Here is a 19,762-nt window from a genome sequence, read left to right as displayed (position 1 = left end):
TCCCCACCCCCAAAACCCACTCTCCTGTTGAAAATTCCACTAAATGCCTATCTGCATTTTTAGGCATCTAAAAATCTAGCCCCTTGAGTCCTTCCCAAAGATCTCTCAATCTAGATAGATGACAGACAAACAACTTAAATGCAAAATGGTAAAAGTACAAAGCTTGCCACATATTTGTGGGGAGGAAGTGATTTATTTTCTATTTCTACCTTGATTATTGTTTTGCAACCAAATACAACATCAGTGTTGCTTTCCTATCAGATTGGCTTTGTTTGGTACGCTAAAGAAAACACCACTATGATTAATGTTACAATGGGAACTCTGAAGCCCGAGTGGACCTATCAAGGAATGATTTCAAGCAGGTTTTCATTGCTACAACACTATCAGCTTTTCTGAGAGCATTCTGATGTCACTAGATGCATCTTCACCAAGCCTCTCGGGTGAAAAACAAGGGGGGAGAATAGGTTCTAAAAACATCCTGACTATTCACTTCAGGCTTCATAAAGGGTGCCTGTGCTGTCTGTACTGCATCAATTAAAAGAATTAGTTGAACACCTTTTTTTTTTTTTTTTTTTTTTTTCTTTTTTTTCCTTTGTCAGCTGTATAAACTCAGGATCGTTTACAAGCAGGTGCTCAGTGTTTCCCGAAAGCAAATGGTGGGAGAGAGATACAGACATCTTTATTTCATTCTAGGATTTTTACTTACTACATTAAAATCAGAAGGTTGACTCCTTTATCATGCACAATGATTCCCTTGGCCATCTTCTCAGAAACCACTTGGATGAGAATGGGGCAACATTCTCTCTTGTCTTGCTGCCAAGTCTCTAGTTTTGGAGATGTGGCTTTTAGGATTTCTCATAAAAAGTTGAAGGAGCAGCAAAAATACACTTTTACCACAACCGTTACTGCAGAAAATAAACCCTCCTACACTACCAGCCCTGGAACATCCTGATTTTACTATTCAACTTTGGCCTCTACTAAAACAGCATTAATGTTACTGCCCAGCTCCAATTAGCATTATCATTTATTTGTATTGTAATGCTTAGAGGCCTCAGTGAATGAGCGGGGCCGCGCTGTGCTAAGCACTTCACACATGAAATATAAACAGTCCCTGACCCCCAAATTGCCACACACAGTTGATAACACACACTCTCTTTCCCTTGTGTTGAGCTATGCTGCTTGATGTTGCCATGCCTATTCTGTATCTATAATTAAGCATGGGAAAAGCTGCTGAATGTTGTCTGGTTTACCTCTGCACACAGCCAATTAATTCACAGTTATGGCTCTCCTGCCTTCTTGTGCTCACACCATTGCAGCCGTGGCACAGCAGAAGGTGTTGTGCTGTAACATACGGTATGGAAGAACAGTGTTTTCTTTGATTCCTGTAGCACCTCTGCATGAAAGGCTAGGAAATAGAAAGACCCTGTAAACATAAGCTTCCTGCCTTTCACAGAATGCCTGTAAGGCTATTTCACCACTCTGTTTTGGGGAAGATTCTGAGCCCAGTAGCATGCTCGATAGCATTCAGCTCTGCAAGTTCCCATTATAAGGATAGCATTACCTGGTCTTTTGTGTCTAATCTCATTTGGGAGAGGAGAAAGAGTTGTACAAAAGAAATAGGGAGGAAAATTGTCTTTGAGATAGTGTATGGCACCTTATTATGAACAACATTATTCCCCCATTGAGAATGCAATGGCTTCAATTTCAAAGGATCTGTCCAGCTGTCATACACTTCTATCTGTTTTATTGGTGTAAATACAGAGTAACTCCACTGTCATTAGTGCACTTATTCCAGATTTACATCAGTATAATGAGTTCAAAATCAGACCCACTCGTGTGATGGGCCCCCAGGGTGCAACCTGGACTGTAGGACTGCTGAGCCCTCCAAACCCGCCAACCTGGCCTGCCTCTCACACTGTGATGCGGATGTCAAGCTACAAACCTCTGATGGGCACTGCACTTACACAGACATCCAAAGGCAGGGACACACCCAACTGTGTTATATGAATGATCTCCCAGTCACTCATGAATAATCAATAGAGAAGCTCCAGCTAATTCCTCTGAGCTCCCCAGCCTTGCACCCCAGAACTGTACTGTCTTGCATTGGTCAGAAACCTTGCCAGTGTAAGCTCATTACCTAGATTGCCACTCCTTCAAAGGAAAGTGGAGATGCACCAGCCTTTGTAAGCTGAGATTTCCCAAGCACTTCCATCAAAACACAGTTTTTAGGTAAAATATAAAGCAGATTTATTAACTATAGAAAGATTTTAAGCCATTATAAGCAAGCATAGAGATCAAAGTTGGTTACTTTAGAACTTAGACTGTGAATTTATTTTTATTTCTTCAAACCAAACAGAATTTGAATCAAGCATTGTCTCACCCTGACAGATGGCACAAGTAGGTTGCAGTTCCTCAGTACATAGACTGGGACTCTTTTTCCAGCTTGGTACCAGTTCAAAGTCTCTTTCTTCCAGAGGGGAGTGAAACCAAGTGATGATATTACTTCCCCTCTTTCATATTTTCTTCCAGCTTGCTGGAAAGGTCTCTGCTGTGATGTGGGGATCAGGCAGTCCCCATTGGTCAAGCAGTCTCCATTGCATACATGCTTTCTCTGAGAAGTCTCTGGAATGGCCATTAGGAGAGTGGCTTCCCTTGCATGAGCCATCAGCACGTGTCTGGCTGCTCCTTTGTTGCAATTGAAAGGTTGGCTGTGGACATCTCCCAGCCTCTCACATATATCAGTAGCACATATAGTAATGTTTCATAAGTCCACATATAATGATAGCACATAAAATCTACCAGGATATTAATGTTTAACAGATAAATACTTTTAAAATGATACCTCACGAGGCATACTTTGTACAAAACATCGTAATTATATGACCACGGTGAATATGGGGATTCCAGGGTGCTACTTTGAAGTACAGAGTGTCACACCTAGTGTTTAATCTGCATATTAATATTTGTCATATTTTGAAATGTAATAAAACAAGCAAATATGCAAATGGAGACAAAACACAAGAACACAAAAGTAGAATGTTCCAAATCTTTCTCCAAAATCTGCTTATTGAAACAGCATATACACTAATAATGGCTTCACTCAATAATTACTCTATTCTGTTCATTTCCTCTGAAGTATCTGGCAGTGGCCATTGTTGGAAGACAGGACACTGGGCTAGATGGACCACTGGTCTGACCCAAAATGGCTGTTCTTATTGCAGACTCTAAATCACACAATGTTTAAATCATCGTCCCGTCCCCCCCCATACATACATACACACACACACACACACACGCTTAGCCAATCTAAACTACATCTAACAAAAAATTTAAAAAATTACTGCAGAGAAGTTTCAGCCAGATTCCAGCTTTACAGATGAGTTTATAATATTGAAAAATGCAGCTTAGGGGAATGAAAAGACAAAGCTCATTCTCTTTCCCCCGCCAGCCCATCATCCTCTTCAAGGATGAATTTGTTCCCATGCTACATTTCCTAAACATGCCATCAGATGGCATTGCAAAGTGTGTGTGTGGGGGAGGAGGGGGCGAATCATGGATTTTAGTTGAAAATCCAACAAAAGAGGGAGCAAGCAAGACCTACTGCTACAAGGTTAAACTTTCATTTAAAAAACTCATTATCAGTTGTCCTTTACTGTCCTGCTCCCCTTCATTGTGTGAGTTGTTTTGGAGCATGGCAGGCTTCCAGAGCCATTTTTCAGATGCTTTGCAGCAGATGTGATAATTACAAGATACACCATCAAAGGATTTTGGCATTTATCTGTTTTCTGTAATTTCATTTTTTACTACCTTTCCTTTAAAGACAGCAAGATATAGACTGAGGCCATAAACTGTCAGATTCTGTATCTTATGAAGCTACCAATATCCTGAAATGCAAGATGATTTAAATTTCCAATCAAATGGACAGAAATGAGAAATTCAGCACAATTCCAGTGGCAGTAGTAACTGCTCCCAAGTGGATTTTTCTCCCCCTAATCTTTATAAAACCAGTATTAACACAAAATTATAGTTTGTAGAAGATTTTCACAGTCCAAAATTAGATCAGGTTAATAAGAATTGGACTATAAATCATGGATTGTAAGTTGTTTTAATTTGCCTTTTGCTTGGTGAATATAGGTATCCCACCCCCAAAGGAGTCAGGGTATATGGGATGATAATACAATAATTCTTGTTGTCATGAAACAAGATGATGATGACACATGATAACCAGAAGTAAAAGAAAAATAAGATGGAAAATAGCTGTTTTGCTTTGAGATCACTTTTTTTTGTATCTAAAGATATAAATATTAATAAAGTAGAAAGGAATGAGATTGTCTACACATGAAATAGCGAGTGGGGGTGGGGCTGCTCACAGCCTTAATTCAAGATCCTTCTTTTTATCAGAAGAGGATAGCAACATCTGCTACTTTGAAAATTAGAGTAGGCACTCAGTGGACAAACACACACATACAGAGTTCAGAGTGGTAGCTGTGTTAGTCTGTATCAGCAAAAAGAACGAGGAGTACTTGTGGCACCTTAGAGAAAAAACTTCTGTAGTGAGAATCAGGATGGCCCATTTCCAACAGTTGACAAGAAGGTGAGAGTAACACTGCGGGGGGGATGGGGGAAATAAGCATGGGGAAATAGTTTAGTTTTACTTTGTGTAATGACCCATCCACTCCCCGTCTTTATTCAAGCCTAATTTAATGGTGTCCAGTTTGCAAATTAATTCCAATTCAGCAGTCTCTTGTTGGAGTCTGTTTTTGAAGTTTTTCTGTTGTAATATTGCGACTTTTAGGTCTGTAATGTTCTCTGACTGGTTTTTGAATGTTCTAATTCTTGACGTCTGACTTGTGTCCATTTAGTCTTTTACGTAGAGACTGTCCAATTTGGCCGATGTACATGACAGAGGGGCATTGCTGGCACATGATGGCATATATCCCATTGGTAGATGTGCAGGTGAACGAGCCTCTGACAGTGGGGGGGGGGAAGCCCCCTTATCTCCCCCCCCCCCCCCCGCACTGTTACTCTCACCTTCTTGTCAACTGTTGGAAATGGGCCATCCTTATTATCACTACAAAAGGTTTTTTTTCTCCTGCTGATAATAGCTCGCCTTAATTGATCACTCTCATTATCGTATGTATGGCAACACCCATTTTTTCATGTTTTCTATGTGTGTGTGTATGTATATATATGTGTGTGTGTATATGTGTGTATATATATACACAAAGTTCCTGCTCTACCTTGGTGGGTCTTGCGCTTAGTGGCGGATTTGCTCACCTTGGAGCTTCACAGCAGCCCTCAGCTTGGCCGTTTTTTCTGAACCCACAGTCCAGGTCGACTCCTCCTGTGTCTGACCAGGAGTTGGGAGGATTTGGGGGGAACCCGGGCCCGCCCTCTACTCCGGGTTCCAGCCCAGGGCCCTGTGGAATGCAGCTGTCTAGAGTGTCTCCGGGAACAGCTATGCGAGAGCTACAACTCCCTGGGCTACTTCCCCATGGCCTCCTCCCAACACCTTCTTTATCCTCACCATAGGACCTTCCTCCTGGTGTGTGATAATGCTTGTACACCTCAGTCCTCCAACAGTCTGCATTCTCACTCTCAGTTCCTAGTGCCTCTTGCTCCCAGCTCCTCACACGCACAGCACAAGCTGAAGTGAGCTGATTTTTAAAACCCAGGTGCCCTGATTAGCCTGCCTTAATTGATTCTAGCTGCTGCTTGATTGGCTGCAGATGTTCTAATCAGCCTGTCTTAATTGTCTCCAGAAGGTTCCTGATTGTTCTGTTCCCTTACCCTTAATCTTCCCTGTTACCTTACCCAGGGAAAAGGGACCTACTTATCCCGGGGCTAATATATCTGCCTTCTATTACTCTCCTGTAGTCATCTTCCCAACCCTGTCATTATATATCTATATATATCTATATATATAGTTCCTACTGTATTTTACACTGCATGCATCTAATGAAGTGGGTTTTAGTCCATGGAAGCTTATGCTCAAATAAATTTGTTAGTCTCTAAGATGCCATAAGTACTCCTTGTTCTTTTTACACACATGCAGAGTTCACCAAGGAAGCTGCTGGGCATAAGCCAAATCAAGCAAATCGATCATTGGTCATAGTTAAGAGTGATGACTATAATCTGCAAAGCAAAGGGGGAAGTAGAGTTAAGGACGTACGGTGATGTTTCACCGTGCTTGCTATTGTCTTGACATGAAAAGGAACTCTGCAGGAGGATTTGCAATGCCCATCAAACATGCAAAAGGGAGCTTTCAGCTAAGCAGTTCTGATAGCACTCAGTGGCTAACAGGCATGGAAAAGTGAAGGCCACCTGGGATAACAGGATAATTAAATGCAATCCTGGTTGGGTGTGTGAGGTGTGTTTTTGTTTTTTTTTGTTTTTTTTTTTTGTTTTTTTTGGGGGGGGGGTGTCTTTTTTTCTTTTTTCCCCACACATTAGCCCTAACCCCTGGAAAACACACACATTGCAGCTATTCTCCTCTCCTTAATTACTGTGTCTGGTTAACTTTATTTGCAAGCATAGGGGTTTTATAGCATTTTCACATCTCTGTGCAAGGTGTTGTAGCATAATTAAAATCCAGGAGTGAAAGTGAGAGGGATGGTGGGGAAGGAGAGGGGAAGTCACTCCTCCACCTGAGCTGCTGTAACCACTCACTCCGGTGGTCCTTGTCCAATTAATTATATTGCATTAAAGTTGTGTTAGCAATGTAAAACATTCAAGAGTCAAGAAGGCACAGAAGCATCAGGCCATAGATGATGATTGTACCATTCCGCCTTCTGGGACAGAACACAACCAAACTGTCTGGACAAAAGGGACAGGGTATTCAAGCTGCCCTGCAATTAATTACTTTCCCAACATTCAGCTTGGCGCATGAAGGCTTTTTGGACTCTGTAAACTTTACAAGCTCCTCCTTATTGAGTTGAGAACTATTTTTTTTTTTAATGAGCTGCTCACAAATAGTAGTCAACATACTTTTTTATGGGCTAGAGCTGACGTGGAAAATGAACGTCAACACACAAATGCAGAGTATTTGCCTTGGCAACTGCCTCCTTTTAAACAAGACATACAGCTGATGCTTTATGCTTACATAAGACTTTTACTGTTTGTTACAAGGCATTTTTATGGGGGTAGAAATTTTGCTTATTTAACTGTTGTACTTTCAAGCTGATTCCATTTGGTTCACTCTTAATGTAGAGATTTCAGGCTTTTGGAAGCTCTGGCTCACAAAAAGATTCACTTGTTTTTAAAAATAATACTTAATAAAGCTATAATAATCCTTACCACTTTATAGCATCATCTTTTCCTTTTAAAAGCACTTTTGAATCACTCATTAATCCCTGTTATTGGACCACCTTCTGCTGGTGAGAGACATATTTTTGAGGTTATACAGAGCTGCTCTTCACAGACCTGAAGAGCTCTATGTAAGCTCAAAAGCTTGTTTCTCTCGCTCCCTCCCTCCCTCTCCAGAAGACGTTGGTCCAATAAAAGCTATTACCTCATCCACCTTATTTCTTTAATAGTCTGGAAGCAACAACACTCCATATATTAATTAATCGCTGTCACATAGGGGAGTAAGTATTATTATCCCGATTTTACAGGTTAAGGAACTGAGGTAGAACACTTAGTAAAACCATATGATTTTACCTTAGCTATTAAAAATCTCTCTTCTCTCATATTTCCACTGACCAGCATGTGGTGAATTGCTTCTAGTGGCATTTTCACACATGCAAGTAAGCATGACCATATGACTCCCATCCCCTGACACTTTTACTGGCTTCTCATTGATTGCAGGATCCAATTTAATATATCCCTTCTTAATTTAAAGGGTGGGGGGAATTCCCAGTCCTTCTCTCTACTTCCCTTCCACATCCCACTATACGTTTACCATTGGCTTCCTCTCTGTCACTGTGTAATCTGGCCACTGGCAGTGCAAGAGCCTTTGCTTCTGCATTTCTTGTCATCTGAGAATCCCTTTAATATTTTTATTATGAAGAAGAATTTATTTGTATTGCAGAAGCACATAGGGACCCCAATCATTGACTGACTGTGACCCGATTTAGCAAGGCACTAAACAAGTGTAACAAAAAAGATAGGTCCTGCCACAAGGAGCTCACAATCTAAGTACATCTCAACCTCATTAACCCCAAGGGCTGTTGACATACAAACTAAAGGTATATTTTTAAACTGATTTAGTTAAGCCAGTGCAAGTTTGTGTGTGGACATTATTATTTGAGTTTGTGTGGTTTAAATTAACATAAATTAAGGTCTGTGAGTGTTTTTGATCAAGGGTGTCACTTTTAAATTGGTTCCTGTACTAATTAAGCTAAACCAAAATATACTCTTCTTAAACTGAAATAAGGGTGTTTACACACAAACTAGTGCCAGATTAATTAAATCAGTTTAATTTAGGAATTGTCATACTGGTCCAGACTCAAATGCCATTGAGTCCAGTATCTTGTTTCTGACAGTAGAAAGCACTAGATGTATCAGGAGGGTGTAGAACCTCCCAGAAGGCAGCCATGTGATAACTATAACCAAGACTATTTGTCTACACTGGCACTTTATAGCACTGCAACTTTCTCACTCAGGAGTATGAAGCCCCCACCCCCGCGCACAGCAAGTTTCAGCGCTGTGAAGAGCCAGTGTAGACCGTACTCCAGCGCTGGGAGCTACACCCCTTGTGGAGGTGGTTTTCTTAGAGCGCTGGGAGAGCTCATTGTCTTGGGATGAAGGTACTGAGTTTAGGGAGGTTGGGACATCAAGTGGGGCCTGCTTCCCTAGAAAAGTGTGGACTTGCCTGAGAGGAAAGAGAGTTTGTGGGGAAATGACTAAAGACTTTGGGTGTAGATGACAAACTAAAAATTGATATACCCTTTTATAAGTATCTACCTTATTTCTACTTCCTCCTATCTCTTTTTTTTTTTTTTTTTTTTTTTTTTTTTTTTCCCTACAGTGGTCAGGTCATCCTGTCCCACCAGGCAATAGCTTGATGACTGTGCCTAAAGGGACAGAGAGGTACCTAGTGCTATTTTCAAAAGTACCTAGGTACCTAATAAGAAAAGGAGTACTTGTGGCACCTTAGAGACTAACCAATTTATTTGAGCATAAGCTTTTGTGAGCTACAGCTCACTTCATCGGATGCATACTGTAGAAAATATAGAAGATGTTTTTATACACACAGACCATGAAAAAATGGGTGTTTATCACTACAAAAAGTTTTCTCTCCCCCCACCCCACTCTCCTGCTGGTAATAGCTTATCTAAAGTGATCACTCTCCTTACAATGTGTATGATAATCAAGGTGGGCCATTTCCAGCACAAATCCAGGTTTTCTCCCCACCCCCCCAAACTCCAAAATGGGTTAAAAAAAGAACTAGATAAGTTCTTGGAGGATAGGTCCATCAATGGCTGTTAGCCAGGATGGGCAGGGATGGTGTCTCTAGCCTCTGTTTGCCACCAGCTGGGAATGGGCGAAAGGGGATGGATCACTTGATGATTACCTGTTCTGTTCATTCCCTCTGGGGCACCTGGTATTGGCCACTGTTGGAAGACAGGATATTAGGCTAGATGGACCTTTGGTCTGACCCAGTATGGCCGTTTTTTGTTCTTAACCTGCCACTCACAAACTTGCATGTAGACAAGGCCTTAGTTTTAGCTGAGATTTGAAAGTCTCTTTCCTCCTTTGCCTGTAACTCTTCATTTCTCTCCCCCTTTGGTAATATTTATCTCTGTAATTGATTTATTGAATCTGTAATCATTTGTGGGATATAATTCATAGGAATTACACTTGACAAAGTAAAGCTGTATTTCACTGTAATGTTTTGTGCAAATAGGACCTGATTCAAAGCCATTAAGTCAATGGGAAGATTCCTATTGACTTCAGTGAGTTCTGGCAAGGCACTTCATGGAGAATAATGGGGTGGGTGTTTTTTTCTTAAGTGGGGGGGGGGGGTTTACTTGTTACCATGTTGTTTCAGGTATCAATAATGCCCTACTGCTCATCAACAGCTTTTATTTAGTGAAACAAATGTCATGTAGGAACAGATGACTTGTGGCAGCAGTACTCTGATGCTTTTTAGAATACAAGCAACGCAGACACTTCCTCACTGAGCCACCCGAAAGGCATGCCTTTACACCCTGTAATACATGGTACCTCATGAAGTGACAGGAACATGAGGTCATAAAGTCAGTCTGTCCCATGCAGTTCACGGGGCTGATAACGTTAAGGCATGCTGGCTTCTAAAGCCACAAGTACACAAAGGAGACTGTCTGTCCTTCTGCATGAGATCAGCAAGACTTGAACCTACAACATCCAGGATTGTCCCCAAGCACCTGAACCACTCAGCTGCTACATCTCCTATGAATATGAGGTAAGGGACCACAAATTATTGGCAGGCTGCAACATTACAACACAGTGTGCAGTAAAGATAATACATTTTATAATCATGTATTTATTTTATTGTTGAAGCAAGTATTTGCTCCTTGCTGAGCTAGTGACCCTTGAATCAGTAGTATCCCCTTTGGCAGTCTCAGACAAAGGCACGGCATTTTTGGCAAGCAAGAGATTTTCAACCGCTCATGAATTGTAAACTGCTATGCTTGCCACACACACAGCACATTCTAGTCTTAAATCCTTCCTGCAATCCAAAGCACATGGCATAGGCTGTGTGGGCCATACAGTTGCATGAAGTGACAAGGCCATTGTTCGGACCACAGTGAATGAATGAAAAACTGAGAAATCAGCCAAGAAACCTGTTTCTGCATCTTTCTCCTCATGTATTGTTAAATGCTGTGCCAGCTACGGTGAGGGTAACACATTTTATTAGGAGTCAGAACTATGGTATGGAGTGTTTCTAGGATGTCTTTCACATGCCCTTGCTACTCCTCTAATAAATGGATCACAGAATTTTGTTTTGTTTTTTGCTCAGTTCCTAGAAGTCTGGTGGCCACTTTCACAATGGTAAAAATAAATTAATAGTTATTTCATCTTAAACCCTTTCTTCTGCCCTTAGCACCAATCCATACCTTTCAAAATTAGGGTGATGTTGGATTAGTGTGTATATGTAGGACTGTATTAGTTCTCCTCCATTGGACAGAAGTGGTTAACGTTCAACGAGGAAGCTCTTTTTATTGTATATTGGTCTTTTCTAAAACAAACAGCTATTGATTGTGAAATTTATGGGGCTGAAAACACTATATAGTTCTGAAATCCATATAGATAGTGATAGCAAAAGGAAACACACCCAGCAACAATCAGCTATTTAAATCCTGACTTAGATTACAGTATACATTTAGTTGTGAATACAGAAAGAATGAAACTCTATGTGCCCATTTTCAGTTTCCCTGTTTTTTCCAAGGTTTGATTTATAACCATTCAAATAGGAGATATATTCTAATAAATGTATTAATGACTTAAACCCTGCTGTGGGCTTGATTTTTTTTCAATAGGCTGAAAATGCAGCTGGGGGGAGAGGGGGCAGGGAAGAGATCCTACTCGCCATATATGTAGCTCCCTCACCCCATATGTTATAAATTAGCTGACAATGAAAATGCACGGAAAATGTTTTCCACAATATCTTCTCTCTTTAAGAGTCTTATGGGAAACAAGTCAGACAGCACATCATTGAACTTCAATGAATATGTGATATGGCATTATAGTACTATACACAGATGCCCCTTCTCTTTAATTAGCCAGTAACTGACATATATCTGCAATTCCTGTAAAATTGACAATTTATTGGGGATTACTGCAGAATTCTATGTAAATTCTGTGCAATCCTAATCTTGCAGAAGGTGGATAATACTTGATTACAGACTACAATTAACCATATAATCTCTCTGGGCCCAATTCTGCCAGCCTTACTAAAATTGCGTAGTAACTTACAATGCCTGTAGTTCTATTGACTTCCAACTGACTACTCATGAGTAAGGATGACAACAATGGGCCTTCAAATCTCTCAGAAAATACTTTTTTGGTTTTCTTATGCAAATATTTAAGTAGTTAGAGAGGTGCAGGACCAAAATCCAATACTTCTAGGCTAACATAACTGGGTACAATTGTTGTATTGCAAATACAAATACCCTCATGCCATTACAGAAGCTTACATTGTCACTAGCTCAGAGCAAAATAACCTCACGATGCCTCCAAGTGAACTTGAGGAGTGCACATTGGTATCAAATTTCTGAAGCTTTGATACTGCTGATGGGCACTAGATTTTCAAAGAAGCACAGTATTAGATTTTTACGAGAGCTCAGCCTCTACAATCAAGCCCAGATTTTCAAAAGAGCTCAGCTATCAATGAAGCACCAAAAAAATGGTCAGTTTTTCAAAACCGCCCAGTAGCCAGCAGTGCATTTGTAATACTTATAGTCACATTTTGGAAAAAAAACTCAGCCTCTGACATGAACTCTCATGAAAATCTTGTCTCAATTTGGCCATGGAGAAATGCTTTCTCATAACTAAGACAACACCACTTGGCAAATAAACACATTCAAGTGCCAATTTTCAAAAGCCCCAGCCTTCCTTTATGGGAGCAATTTGACTTTGCCTAATTTGAGCCCACTGTTTTCTCCCACATTTTGAATTGTGAGAGGAATTTGGACCTGCACTTCAAATGCAAGAGCAAATCAGAGGAACTGCCCTTTGTCTACCTAACTAAAGGCATGGCTCAGGTACTGAGAGGTAGGAGTGTTCTGATTGCTACTTAGTTTTGCAATTAACAATTTTCACACCTTGTCACAGGGTGACTGGCCCCTTTGAAAGGTAGTGGGTCCAGCCCCACTGTACCTCACTCAGCTCTCCTCCCTGGAGTGATGAAAGTTATCACAGCCACATGACAGGTAGTCCAGGCCTGGTAATAAAGGAGCCCCTAGAAAGCCAACCAGGAGAGAGTGAGCAGATAGCTTGAAAGAGGGCTGCCTAGGGAGAAGGACAGAATTAAAAGGGACCAGCTCAGAGAAGCTGATCCAAGGCTGCAGCCAGCCTCAGTTACAATGAAGGCCAATGAAGCAGGGTGGTGGGGCTCTTGCTTAAGGGGAAGGGAATTTTCTCTGAGTATCACACAGACCCAGAAGGAGGGCTATGGGAGCCCTGAGTCCAGAGAGGAGCAAGGGCTGAATTTGAAGGGCAAAAGATTAATTGTTATGGTGTAAGAGACTTAATAAATGAGAGCACTTCCAGAGCAGAATTCCTCCTGTGAGTTATTTTACAAAATCCAAATGGGGGAGTAGAGGGCAGTGCATCAGAAGGGCCACAACATATCACAAGAAGGTGTCCTAAGGGACAGTTGCTTGTCACACCAAAAAAAACTTTTTTTGAAAATTTAACCCTGAACATCACATCCTGGAAAAGGTTATACTTTATTCCTGAATGATATACTGAGGATATTGCACAGCGTTCAACTTGTGAAATTAAGAGAATGGGTTGAATGAAGAGCTTATAGGAGGGACTGAGTGTATTATAAGAGGGACTTGAAATACTTGGAAATAGATCTTCCATTTGACCAAAGCTGATCATCCCAACTGCAAGAAACTTGTTATCCAGATATACTTTAATTCCAGAGATGTTTGTGATGGATTCCCCCAGGGTGCCACCTGGAACTGGGGTACTGCTGAGCCGTCTGACCTACCAGCCTGGGATCCCTTTCTCACTCTGCTGCTGTTCAAGCTGCAGACCCACTCTCAGTCCTGGTCTACACTATGAGTTTAGGTCGAATTTAGCAGCGTTAGGTCAATTTAACCCTGCACCCGTCCACATGACCAAGCCTGTTCTGTTGACATAAAGGGCTCTTAAAATCGATTTCTGTACTCCTCCCTGGCGAGGGGTTTAGCGCTAAAATCTAAATTTGACCTTGCTGACTCAAATTTGGGGTAGTGTGTGACCGCTCTGACAGCACTCTCAACTCAGATGCACTGGCCAGGTAGACAGGAAAAGCCCCTGGAACTTTTGAATTTCGTTTCCTGTTTGCCCAGCGTGGCGAGCTGATCAGTTCAGGTGACCATGCAGAGCTCATCAGCACAGGTAATCATGGAGTCCCAGAATTGCAAAAGAGCTCCAGCATGGACCAAACGGGAGGTACTGGATCTGATCGCTGTATGGGGAGAAGAATCCGTGCAGGCAGAACTCCGTTCCAAAAGACGAAATGCCAGTATATTTACCAAAATCTCCAAGGGCATGATGGACAGAGGCTACAACAGGGACACACAGCAGTGCCGCATGAAAGTTAAGGATGAGATCATAAGTTCTATGATGAGCTGCATGCAATTCTCGGGGGGACCTCTACCACTTCCCCACCACTATCCATGGACACTTGCAAGGGGGGAATCTCACACAACAGGGACGATGATTTTTTGGAGGAGGAAAATGAGGAGGAGGAGGAGGTTGAGGATAGTGCACAGCAGGCAAGCGGCGAATCCCTTCTCCCCAGCAGCCAGGAACTGTTCATCAGACTGGAGCCAATACCCTCCCAACCGTCCCAAGGCAAGCTCCCAGACCATGAAGCCAGAGAAGGCACCTTTGGTGAGTGTACCTTTGTAAATATAATACAGGGTTTAAAAGCAAGCGTGTTTAATGATTGATTTGCCCTAAAGACTTGGGATGCATTTGCAGCCAGTACAGCTACTGGAAAAGTCTGTTAACGTGTCTGGGGATGGAGTGGAAATCCCCCAGGGTCATCTCCATGAAGCTCTCCTGGAGGTACTCTAAAAGCTTTTGCAGAAGGTTTCTGGGGAGGGCAGCCTTATTCCGTCCTCCACGCCAAGCCAGTAGCAAGTAGTCTGGAATCACTGCAGAACAAAGCATTGCAGCGAATGGGCCCGGGCATTCAAGCAACATCCGTCCTTTATCTCTCTGTGTTAGCCTCAGGAGAGTGATATCATTCATGGTCACCTGGTTAAAATATGGGAAATTTGTTTAAGGGGACATTCAGAGGTGCCCGTTCCTGCTGGGCTGTTTGCCTTTGGCTGAAAAGAAATCATCCCCGCTGTTAGACACGAGGTGGGGAGAGGCCCGTTCATGCTGAGCTGTTTGCATTTGGCTGACAGGGATCTTCCATGATACTAGCCACACGGGGGGGGGGGGGGGAGGGGCGGGGAGGCAATCATCCCAGAGAATTGCGGGGGAGGCGGTTTGGATTGTGCTGCACATTCACCCTAAAACCGCAATCCCTCCTTTTAAATGGTCAACCCAACGGGCTTTGCTTGGTATGGGAAAGGAGGGCTCTGCTGTTTGAAACCATTCCCACATGTTATGAAGGTTGAAGCCGAAAACCTTTGCCTTACCATGGCTGCCTGCAAGCTGAATTCTGTTGCCCAGCTGAGCATGTGTGATGTCTCACACCAAACCGGCAGGCACTCAATATAAGAAGCAAAATGCGACCTTGTAGCAAAAGCACATATGCTATGTAATGTGAATCACTTGATTCAGTGTGAAATAGTCTTCCCTTTGTTCTCTAAAATGTATCTTTTTAAATACTACTCTCCCTTTTTTTCCTCCCACAGCTGCAAATGTTTCTACGCTCCCCCTATCATCTCCGTCCCAGAGGCTAGCACAGATTGGAAGGCAAAAAAAACGCACTCGCGATGACATGTTCTCAGAGCTCATGCAGTCCTCCCTCACTGAAAGAGCTCATCAGAATGAGTGGAGGCAAACAATGGCAGAATCCAGGAAAGCGTTAAATGAACACAATGAGAGGAGGGAGGAGCACACTTAGAGGAGGCAGGATGCAATGCTGAGCTAATGGGGGAGAAAACTGACATGCTCAGGTGTCTGGTGGAGCTGCAGGAAAGGCAGCAGGAGCACAGACCACCACTGCATCCACTGTACAACTCCCTGCCCTCCTCCCCAAGTTCCCTATCCTCCTCGCCCAGACGCCCAAGAACACTGGGTGGGAGGCTACAGGCACCCAGCCACTCCACCCCAGAGGATTGCCCAAGCAATAGAATGCTGGCATTCAATAAGTTTTGAACTGTAGTGTGGCCTTGTCCTTCTCTCCTCCCCTCATTCACCACCTCACCTGGTGCTTCCCTCCTCACCCACCCTTCCCAAGCTACCTTGCTAGTTTTCCACCTATGTGTGTGATGAATTAATAAAGGAATGCGTGATTTTGAAACAATAATGACTTTATTGCCTCTGAAAGTGGTGATCGAAGAGGGGAGGTCGGTTGGCTTACAGGGATGTAGAGTCAACCAAGCAGGCAGGTTTTCATCAAGGAGATACAAACAGAACTGTCACACTGTAGCCTGGCCAGTCATGAAACTTCAAAGCTTCTCTGATGCGCAGGGCGCCCAGCTGTGCTCTTCTAATCGCCCTGGTATCTGGCTGCACATAATCGGCCACCAGGCAATTTGTCTCAACCTCCTACCCCACCATAAACGTCTCCCCCTTACTCTCACAGATATTGTGGAGCACACAGCAAGCAGCAATAACAATGGGAATATTGGTTTCGCTGAGGTCTAACCTAGTCAGTAAACTGCGCCAGCGAGCTTTTAAACGTCCAAATGGACATTCTACCATCATTCTGCACTTGCTAAGCCTATAGTTGAACTGCTCCTTACTACTGTCCAGGTGCCTGTGTATGGCATTAAAGCGTAGGCTGGGTCCTGAAGGATAACTATAGGCATTTCAACATCTACAACGGTTATTTTCTGGTCTGGGAAGTAAGTTCCTTCCTGCAGCTGTTCAAACAGACCAGAGTTCCTGAAGATGCGAGCCTCATGCACCTTTCCCAGCCATCCCACGTTGATGTCTGTGAAATGTCCCTTGTGATCCACCAGTGCTTGCAGCACCATTGAAAAATACCCCTGGCATTTTACATACTGGCTGCCAAGGTGGTCCGGTCCCAAGATAGGGATATGCATTCCGTTTATCGCCCCACCACAGTTAGGGAACCCCATTGCAGCAAAGTCATCCACTATGACCTTCACATTTCCCAGAGTCACTACCCTTGATAGCAGCAGCTCAGTGAGTACGTTGGTGACTTGCACCAGAGCAGCCCCCACAGTAGATTTACCCACTCCAAATTGATTCCTGACTGACCGGTAGCTGTCTGGCGTTGCAAGCTTCCAGAGGGCTCTTGCCACTCACTTTTCAACTGTGAGGGCTGCTCTCATCTTGGTATTCTTGCACTTCAGGGCAGGGGAAAGCAAGTCATAAGGTCCCCTGAAAGTACCCTTATGCATATGAAAGTTTTGCAGCCACTGTGACTCATCCCATACCTGCAACACTATGCAGTCCCACCAATCTGTGCTTGTTTCCCGGGCCCAGAATCAGCGTTCCACGGCATGAACCTGCCCCATTACCACCATGATGTCCAAATTGCCAGGGCCCATGCTTTGAGAGAAGTCTGTGTCCATGTCCTCATCACTATCGTAATCGCGCTGACGTCGCCTCCTCGCCTGCTTTTGCAGGTTCTGCACATACTGGAGGATAACGTGCTAGGTGTTTACAATGCTCACAACAGCAGTGGTGAGCTGAGCAGGCTCCAGGCTTGCCATGGTATGGCGTCTGCAGGAGAGCAGAGTTGCAGCAGAAGCAGTGGATGACGAAGGATGCCATGAGAATAGATATTTATACAGAACAACGAGAGGACCTGCAAGGTGGATTCATGGCACCAGGAGAGCAGAGTTGCAGTGAAAGCGGTGGATGATGACGGTTAGTAGTCTTACGGCACCGTCTGCTGACAGCAGTATGGCATCTGCACAGAAAAAAGGCACAAAACGATTGTCTGCCCTTGCTTTCATGGAGGGAGGGGCGACTGATGACATGTACCCAAAACCACCCGCGACAATGTTTTTGCCCCATCAGGTATTGGGAGCTCAACCCAGAATTCCAATGGGCAGCGGAGACTGCGGGACCTGTGGGATAGCTACCCGCAGTGCAACACTACGAACTTCAATGCTAGCCACAGTACTGTGGACGCACTCCGCCAACTTAATGTGCTTAGTGGGGACATACACAATCGACTGTATAAAATCCCTTCCTAAAAATTGACTTCTATAAATTCAACTTAATTGCATAGTGTAGACATACTCTTACACTTTCACCAGCATACACACAGGTAGGGACACACCCAGGTGGAGTTACAAGCAGGCTCTCTGACCAGCCTCTGCACGAACCAACAATAGAGAGGCTACTGCCAAAATAACCACCAGATTTCCAGCCTAGGACTAACAGCAGAAAGGTTAAAGCCAAGGTAACTCTCAGCTCCTCAAGCATGCACCCTCTCTGGAGCATAAACCCAAAATTATACTTGTGATGTTCCCCTGGTGTTATCTGGGCCAGTGATCTGCTAGGTCACTCCAATCCTTGACTCTGGGAGCCAGCCTTACCCTGCTCTGCTGTGAGAACCCCCACTCCTGGGCTGTTCACGCACAGCCTCTGGCATGTAAGCTGCTCCTTGGATTGTGCAACCAAATGACACTAGCCAATATCTCTGGTCACAGACACAACCCTAGGAACCTCTATCTTGCAGTGTCCAGTTATGCCCACTGGACACTGCAAGCTTATATGAGTTTGTCAATTTAACAAAGAAATTGATATGCACCAGGCTTTTTATCCCAAGGGGAGTCTCTGACATGCTTTAAACCAAACGCACTGCTTCAGGTAGAATAAACAAACAAATTTATTAACTACAAAGATAGATTTTAAGTCAAAGCATAACAAGTCAGATTTGGTCAAATGAAATAAAAGCAAAATGCATTCTAAGCTGATCTTAAGACTTTCAATGCCCTTACAAACTTAGATGCTTCTCACCACAAGATAGCTGATTGCCCCTTCAGCCAGGCTCTCCCCTTTGATCAGTGCTTCAGTTGCTTGGTGGTGATGTCTGTAGATGTAGGTGGAAGAGAGAGCAAGAGCATGGCAAACATCTCTCCGTTTTATCATGTCCTTTCTTCACTCTTGGCTCTGCCCTCTCTCCCCCCTTCAGAGTCAGGTGAGCATTACCTCATCACAGTCCCAAACTGACCAAAGGAAGGGGGGTGACTCACTCAAGAGTCCAATAGATCCTTTATTGTTGCCTAGGCCAGTGTCCTTTGTTTCTGTGAGGCTGGGGTGGGTTTGTCCCATACATGCCCTGATGAGGTGTGAACTGCCCCTTATGTATATCGCCTCATAACTATATACATGAAATTACAACCTATAACATTACTATAACAACAATGTTCAGTGAATCATGAGCCTTCTGAAGACACCCTACATGACAAACTTTGCATTAGATACCACACAATCATATTATAAGGATGAACATGGGGGTGCTAGGTGTTCCCCCAAGGTACAGAATGTCACAATGCTGTCGCGCACTGCACAACTGTACAGCGCAAGCTCCTAGAGTTCACCCCCCTCAATGTGGAGAGGAAGTGCAACCGCCCCTCTGAGCTAAGACTCCCACACACTTGACTCCAAACTCCCTGATCTAGATTAAAACATAAAATAAATTTATTAACTACAAAGAATAGATCTTAAGTGATTATAAGTGATAGACAGATCAAAGCAGATTACCTAGCAAATAAACAAAAATGCAAACTAAGCTTAATATACTAGATAGATTGGATATGAATTAGCAGATTTTCACCCTAATTGATGGTACGGGCAGACTTGTAGATTCTTAAGGCACAAGCTGCATTAGCGTTACAGCTTGGGTTTCTCAGGTCTTCATACACAGGCTAGAAATTCCTTTAGCCTGGGCCCAGCACTTTCCCTAGTTCAGTCTTTATTCGTCAGGTGTTTCCAGGAGTCCTCTTGTGGGTGA

This window comes from Chelonia mydas, chromosome 5 (assembly GCF_015237465.2).
Source record: "Chelonia mydas isolate rCheMyd1 chromosome 5, rCheMyd1.pri.v2, whole genome shotgun sequence".
NCBI lineage: Eukaryota > Metazoa > Chordata > Testudines > Cheloniidae > Chelonia > Chelonia mydas.
This window is presented reverse-complemented; position numbering follows the sequence as displayed.